Source organism: Magallana gigas, chromosome 7 (genome assembly GCF_963853765.1).
Source record: "Magallana gigas chromosome 7, xbMagGiga1.1, whole genome shotgun sequence".
NCBI lineage: Eukaryota > Metazoa > Mollusca > Bivalvia > Ostreida > Ostreidae > Magallana > Magallana gigas.
This window is the reverse complement of record NC_088859.1, coordinates 18,958,184-18,966,523: the sequence shown is the minus strand read 5'-3', so window position 1 is coordinate 18,966,523 and position 8,340 is coordinate 18,958,184. Positions and strand designations below refer to the sequence as shown.

Genomic DNA, 8,340 nt, shown 5'->3' with positions numbered 1-8,340 from the left:
CAACTTTGTGTCAAACTTGAATATTCAAGTCTCTGATCAGTATTTTCATTCAGACAAGTGATTAAGCTCTATTAAAAATGTTTGCCTCGGACTAGAATGTCGCGATGTCATTGGATAAATCGCGTCTCGTGATTGCCTTACAAGTTTCTTTACACGGCGGGCGTCAAAATTTATACGACAACAAGGCGGACGAAACGTTATTTGAGCTTATTTTTTACACAAACGTTCAACCATACCTTTAATTTTCAAGCACCAAAATATTTAGAGTGACCCCCTTTTGCCCGTGACGTAATAAAACAATCCTTTATACAATGGCATCAAGGTTTGCACAGACGACTGACGAGAAAGGCACTAAATTAGAAAATAAGCCAATGAATTAAATTGTTATATATCATCTTTTGTTGCTTACATATAAAAGTTTAGGTCCTCGACAAAACAAAACACTTATTAGGTTTGTTACTGACTGTTTACAGAAATTTGTGGTGTCGGTAAAGTCCATAGAAGGCTCGGCTCCGCCTCGTCTTCTATGGACTTTACCGTCCCCACAAATTTCTGTAAACAGTTAGTAACAAACCTAATAAGTGATATTATTTAGCGCTAAAAAAGTATTTCGAGGTTTATTTTAGTGAAGCTTTACATTAAAACATTTAGATATATCTCCGAAATGACTTACTTAAGTGTATTGCGCAAGGTCACAATAACCGCATAACACAACGTTGTATCATCGATTTTAATCTTCGAAAAAAAAAAACCAACAACAATTCGGGTCATATAAATTTAAGGACTGTCTCAAAGGCTTTATAATATTAATCAGATTGAATAAGATAAATGGAACATCCATAGTTGTGTGAATTTATATTTGCTTTATCCAACTCTTTGAAATGGTTAAATTCGCTCGGCAAGCCTCGCGAATATACACACCATTTAAACTTGTTGGATAAAGCAAATATAAAATCACACAATATAATAATATATCCTCTATATTCATAATGCATAAGCATAAAAACACATTCATTGACGTCGTAAAAGACCAGCAAAGAGTTTTATTTTCTTCTTGTCTAGCTGCCCTCGTTTCATGTACAGACCGTGTAATTTTCGCGTCAGTTTCATAAATCCTAACCGTGCATGGATAAGCGTCGTCGCACTGTTCTTGGCAAACATATTGTACGTCGCCCTTTCGGTACCAAATGTACAGCCAGGAATCATGTCATGGAGATACGGATTACCAAAGAAAAAATACGGGAGGTATTTAGCTTCAAGACTGATTCGGATAAATTCGATGAAATATCCCATTGCCTCCGTTACACCGGAAAGGCGATTTTGCTCAGAAGGTATCGTCAAAAACAAGATACAATACATACAATTTTTTTTAGATGGTAGGATCCTATCACACTACCGAGTTGATTGTTTGCAACGTTTTGTAATGCCCACTTCAGCAGTCTACATGCTGTCATTACATAAAGTTGACTCGGATTTTTCTGAGCGATATCAAATATACACTTTTCATAACCGCACGTTGAACTGCGCCAAATAAGATCTCCATTTTCTTTCGGAATATGATCATTCCTTTTATTGACCCACTTCAATACTCCGTATCGTTCACAAGGTATGGAACCTTTTTCATTTAACAATGTACTTGGGAATTGTTCAGCAGACTGTAAAATACTGGGAACTAAGTCAATTTCAAGGTCTATTTGATTAACATTTAAAGAATGTAATGAGCACTGTTGTTCCAAAAGATATAAACCATTCTTGAAATCTATTAATCCATTTTGACTACGAATCTTTAATTTTAATTTCAAGTTAGGGGAATTGACTTGTCGCACCATTTTAAACTGCTTGTTTATGGAATTTTATGTCCATATTTTCAAGCGTTTATTAATGTCGCCTCTGATTTGATCGAGAAGGGAAGCAAACACTTTCTTCTGAAAATGACTTGTGTTTATATATACTTTTTCCTGTACACAAGAAAGCAATTCGCATTTTCTCCACCACAATGGAAGCTTCTCAGGATTTATAATCTCCATCTTAAAAAGCCCGGGAATAATACAACCATATCTGTCAAAGACGACATCATTTCTCGTCTGAACATTTTCCAAATGAAAAGGTAAAAGTACATCGAATTCCAATGGGTCACAAACCTTTAAACCTTCCCTTGAACTTCCTTGTTTTTTTAACGTTCCTGATAGAACAAGTCCAGGAAAACGTTTGTTTGCCGCTTTTCTCATTTCACAAGCAACGATTTTTAAAATCCTGTCTACAATTTCACAACTTACATCCCAGTCGTCTTGATTAAAGTCTATACGTTCTTTTTTAAAGAAATCCTTTATTCCTTTGTCTTTAATTCCAAAATGATAGACTGGCTTTCTCCACTCCTCTTTGAAATCCTCCGAAAGTGATGATCTGTATTTGCACAAAGACAGGATGTTTTAAAAAACACAAACTATTTTTCAAACATCAAAGTAAATAATTTTGGTTTTTTTTTGCCTTGACGTTTAATTAACAAAACAAAAGACCAAAAAACAGTTTTAATATAGATGATTAAGATAATTATATTCTCTTAATATTTGGTGAAGTTGTTTTATGATATATTCTCTAAATATCTGATAAAAAGAGATCATAAACAAAATTCCAAAAAGTATTAAGAAAACAGTTAATACAAAGCCCCTATCAGTCACGGTAAGACTTACACATGACAATTATGCACAACTTACAACAACCAGTCACCGAATCAAAATTTAATTCATTACCATTTAAATCCACGACAAAAATTTAAAAAAAAAAAATAACTTAGGAATGTAAGGTGAAATGATTTTTTTTTCAGAATTTACACCAATTTCACAACTGCTATTAAATACATGTACATACCTAACCCAACGCACTGCTTCCCTGTACTTTGTTTTGCATATTAACATTAGGTCAGCTAGTACTACCAGAATACATATTACGCGTATGGCGAGTTCTATCATATCCCAAATGTTTGTATCTGTATCCAACACCATGTGGACGTATTCCTCCTAAGTCCTCATAAATTCTTCTTTTTTAAAATAGCATTTTGGACATATCTTTTGTTCTAAAAATTAGGGAATGCTAGATTAGTAAAAAAAAAAAAAACCCCAAATTTCATAAATTATTCTTGTGAATGTCAAATATATAATATAAAATACACTAATAATGTGATAATGATTGCGTCAAACAATAGAATCAAAAGTCCCCATAGTGACACCGATATCTGTTTTTGTAATCTTAAATGTAAATGAAAACCAAGAACCACAAACATAATAAACAATGTCACGGCATTTATTTTTTTACATTTTTGAAAAACATTCTTTTTATAATAACCGGCCATCACGACCACTAATCAATCAATACCGCTAAGTATAAGATTAAAGCAAAACAAAAACATTATTTAACGTTCTCAACGGGAAAAAATAATTAAAATTTGGCTGCACTATGGTGAATTCATTACTTCTCAATAAAAACAAAAGGATCACTGATAAGTACGACCAACAAAACGTTCGTGAAACATATATACATGTAGTCAAATGAACATATTCACATTTGTCAATTTTAAAATCACTACATTTTGTATCGACATGTACAGATTCACATGTAGGCATTTAAACTCAAAATGATTTCATCACTTAAAGCTGTTCTTACCCATTTCTAGTTCTACTGGTTTGGTTCCGATATTGACAGTGGTTCCTCTTGGTTTTCAATTAACCCTGTTCAGAGAAAGTTAGATTTACATTAATTATATTTAACCTCTTGACCATTTGTTTATATACTTGAACAATGAACTTAATTGAAAACAATCTGTATAGACATTCCTATAAGATATTAATAATAAAAAACATGAAATATGTACGGCATATTATATCTAGGCCATCCAAACATATAGAGAGTGCCCTGTTTGGCCTACTTTACACTGTTTAACAAAAGACAGTGTAACACTGGAGCACGGTTTCGATTTTGGTCAAAAATCATTTTTCCGATTTTAATGTTTACAATGCTTCAGTAAGGCATTTTTAATAGGCAATCAAAATTTGAGTGTCATTTGTTGAGTTATACGCGAGTTAAAAACGATCTTACAATTCTCTGCTATGTATACAAAACTTTTGTTTACATTTTGAATGTTGAAGTGAAAATTCCAGTTTTAGACCTAAAATGAATATGTTAAACTTTAGGAACTTTTTATTTATGCTTAAAATGAATAAGAAGATAGAAAAAAAACCCAAATCAGCTTGAAAAAGATTTTTTACAGGTATATTGAACCTACGTAAACATAAACAGAGCTCGAGCCTTGTTTACATGACAAAGAATTGTGAGCCATGTATCTTGCACATAACTATACACCTGACTCTCAAATTCCACGTGACCATTAGAATTATATTCCTTAAGCACTGTAAATGATAAAAACAGTAAAATTGAATTTGATCAAAATCGTGACAATGTCCCTTAGTTTAAAATTCAGAGTCGTTACATTACACCATGGGCGCGCTTGATTAAGCTTAACTTGGTGTACAACCGGTATACACCGGTGTAAAAATTTTGTATTGTATATCAAGTCCACTTCAATGGTGTAGTGTACATGGTGAAGGGAAGTTAAGAATGAATATGACGGAAAAGGGTGCAGTTTTAACAAAGAATCTGCTGTTCTGCGACAATTAATAGGTTTTTTGTGATATAAATGCAATAAGATAAACACACATTTCAAATTTAAAGGCCTTAATACGAACGACAACTTTTATGCGACTTCTAATCCGTTACATTGCTTAAAATCATTTTCCAAGTTTCCATCATAACATTCGTCCGCCATATTGGTTTCAGTGCTACACCCAACAGCACATGCCCCTGACTCGGTGTAGAAAAGTGTACACCCGGTGTACACCTAAACGCTACACCATTGCACTTGATTTACAAAAGCGAACACGGTGTACACCTTTTGGTAAAATCAAGCGCGCCCCATAGTAAATGTGAAAGAGCTTAGAGCTTCCTAGAAAAGAAAGAGAAAGTATACCGAAATTTCCAGACAGGCACTTTCAATAACAAATATTATCATAACATTTAAATCTATGAACAGTCATTAAAACTAAATAATATGACCTCATCATCAATTAGTATTGTGGTTTAAGTCTTTACGTGTTCACATGCATAGATATTTCTAAAATGCTTACCTAGCGCTATGACACAGCCACAAGTCTGTTGTGGGAATGTATGGAATAACCGTTAATATGTTTACAGGAGGCATGAAATATGATGCCTAAGAAACAACCTATAGACAAACTTGTATTTTAAATAAATAATGGCAACACTCAGACAAAATTAAGATTTCGAAGAAAGATAAAAAAATCTACTTCTTGGTTCAGTAGACTTTGTTGATTTTTATTCAATACACATCCCATCTAAATAAAACATTTAAATGATGATTTAAATGTCCAAAGAACTTCAATGTGTATACTTAACAGATCAAAGTACTGAAAGTAATGAAAAGCGCTAACTTTGGATGTAAAAAAAATTTCTAATTGTAAACCTGAAGAAATATTTGATTTACAATTTTGATGTTTTATTTTATTAAATACATGTATAATTAATGATAAACATCTTTAACATCAATCTTTACTGCGTCAGATTGTTAGAAATAGGAAATGGTTTTATCGAAATTAAGCATTAAAGATTAAAACTAGACAAGAAGATCTCGTTGCGAACAACGAGGAGGTCTTCTGTCTTTGATATTTGACCCTTCATCTCCATATCGGGGCAACATTACAAAATTTTAATGGTTGCATATTGTTAAGAGCATCATTCTGAGCATCTTTTATTCTGTATTGCTTTTCAAAATATTTGTTCTGTTTGAGATATGAGTGATCAAAATTCTGGATTTCTGGCCTCTTATAACCTCTAATTATAGAATGCATGAGAATTTTTTTTAAATCTATTGTTAAATAAATGTGAGACGATTCATGTTGTTTCATAGACATATTACTAAATATATCTCGGTAAACGTCTATGGAAGAAATAGTGCAGAGCCCCTTTTGCCCATAAATTGAAGGGCCAGCCCCTTTTTCTTGATTTCAAAAGAAAAGTAACTTGATATTTAACATATTTTGTTCAACAACTGTTCAGAAATTCGTTATCAATTTTGAGCTTTACGGAAAAGAACGTTTTAGGGGCCACCCCTTATCTACTTTTCGGGGTCATGTAGCGAAATTTTGATGGTTGAATATTGTTAAGAGCATCATTCTAAGCATCTTTTATTCTATATTGCCTTACAAAATATTTGTCCTTTTTGAGATAAAAGTTATCAAATGTTTGGATTTCTGACCCCTTAAAACCCCTAATTACGTAACAGTTGATAAAGTTTTTACAATGTTTAGTTTTTTAAGTGTTGGATAAACATTTTTGCTTCTCAAATATATAACAAAATATTTCTCAGTAGAGTGCTATGGAAGAAATACTTCAGAGCCCTTTTGGCCCTTAATTTGAGAGACCAGCCCCTTTTTCTTGATATCAAACGAAAGCTCTTGTAATTATAAATATTATTTGGTATACATGTTTTGTTAAATAATTTTTGAGAAAAGAGATATAAAAAGAAAACCATTAAAAATCACAGCGGTTTTTATACTCAATTTTCAGGTCCAGGCGAGCTTCAACGCCTTTTAAACCAGACAATTATTAATGCCTTAAGACACATCTACAATCTTTCATCTACCATCCCTGAACATTTGAACTAAATATCTGTTTTTGTTGAGGAGGAGATAGCAGGACAAGTAGACCCCCTGAAAATCGCTAAAACGTCAATATTTCACGAACGGAAATGACGTCATAGAAATAAAAATTTATATCCAAGGTTTTTATCAATATCTACAAGATCTGAAAGTTTCAGGAAAATCGGTAGAGTCGTTTTCAAGAAATCGCGTGTACAAAAAAGCGTAAGAAAAAAGATAATAAAAGGGAAAAAGAAACAAAACAATAACAATGAGGTCTTCCGTTGGAAACGGAAGACCTTTATTATAGTAAAGCTTAATTTCCTCATTTTATTTGCTTTTAACACTAATTCATATTGTGGATAGCCTCTTTTAATTATTTTTTTACACATAGTATACATGTTAATATTATCGTTTAGGTTAAGTCATAAATCTAAGGGAGGGGTGTCCGTAAACGTTGCATTAGGTTTTATAGCAAAAAAATAACCCGTCTGAAAAAAAATCCAAAAAAAGAAGTCCCGAGTTAGCAGGTTATGTATTTTTTCTGCGATAATTGCTATACTCTGTCCCAAGATATCCGCGATTCACATTTTGCTTAATTACTTAATTTTTGTAAATATCTCAGGATTCACACGATTTTCATTCAAAAGTATGACAAACCAAGATTTCTCCTTTGAAACGCCCTGTATAGTTTATCAGGTTTCAAAACACGGCCGAATAATGTAACTGTGGTGTCTACGGGGAACTGTATTGCAACAGACCCGGATGATAACGTTGAAAATAGTACGAGGTATTCCGAGTAACTTCCGAGTAATATCAACATTCCCCATTATGAATCTCCGTAAGAAATCTGCTTTCGTTCCTGCTAATTTTTCCGAGTTATAAATGATAATGTATGGATGAAGTTTTATTGGATATTATTCTTTTCATCTATTTTAAATGCACTTCTTTCAAAGGTATGTGGATTTTTTTTAAATTGCCTAAATTTGATGGAGAAATATCTTGGGACAGACTATACCTTCATAACCCGGATGAAAGACCAAAGAAAACATTTTATGGTTTAGAATAATTTTACATCTAACTTTGAATTGTTTTATTATCCATGGACATCATTTAACAACTGAGGTATTTACAAATTTTGAGTAATAAAGCAAAATGTGAATCGAGAATTATATCTCGGGACAAAATATGACATATATGTATAACAATTGAATCAAATATAAAGATTATTATTAGTATTGACCAATACGTTACCAAAAAGAACAGCCAAATTCCTACATATGAGATGGTTACAATCATGGTAACTACAACGACTTGGAAGTTTGACTGAGGTCAGTCCGCGCAAGTCTGTGGAGTTCGTGCTTTCAATGTAGTTGTACTTCCGATCGAAAAAAGAGATAATCCTGCGCAGTCAAAACCAAAAATACAAAAAGACACTAATGAATAATGTAAAAATTATCTAAAATAGGTTCTATAATTCAAGTTTACTTTTGAGATTTATCAAATTCAAACAGTTTATTTTAATGTAACAACCGCAGTGAGTCTCCTTATTTGAAGCGTGGGAATTATTACTTTAAACTTTAAAATAATATAATTCCTAATAGTTTGAACCATATGTTTTTGTTCATTTTTG

General features: G+C 32.4%; 1 long non-coding RNA gene across 1 annotated transcript; it reads right to left on the bottom strand.

The window, feature by feature from the left end:
• Nucleotides 1–534: 534 nt before the first annotated feature.
• LOC136269494 (uncharacterized) lies at nt 535–5,303 on the bottom strand. Its single transcript, XR_010707943.1, has 4 exons — nt 5,178–5,303; nt 3,661–3,725; nt 2,869–3,073; nt 535–2,403 (listed from the first exon to the last, which is right to left on the bottom strand). It is a non-coding gene; the product is annotated as an uncharacterized lncRNA (long non-coding RNA).
• Between the last annotated feature and the right edge of the window lie 3,037 nt (nt 5,304–8,340).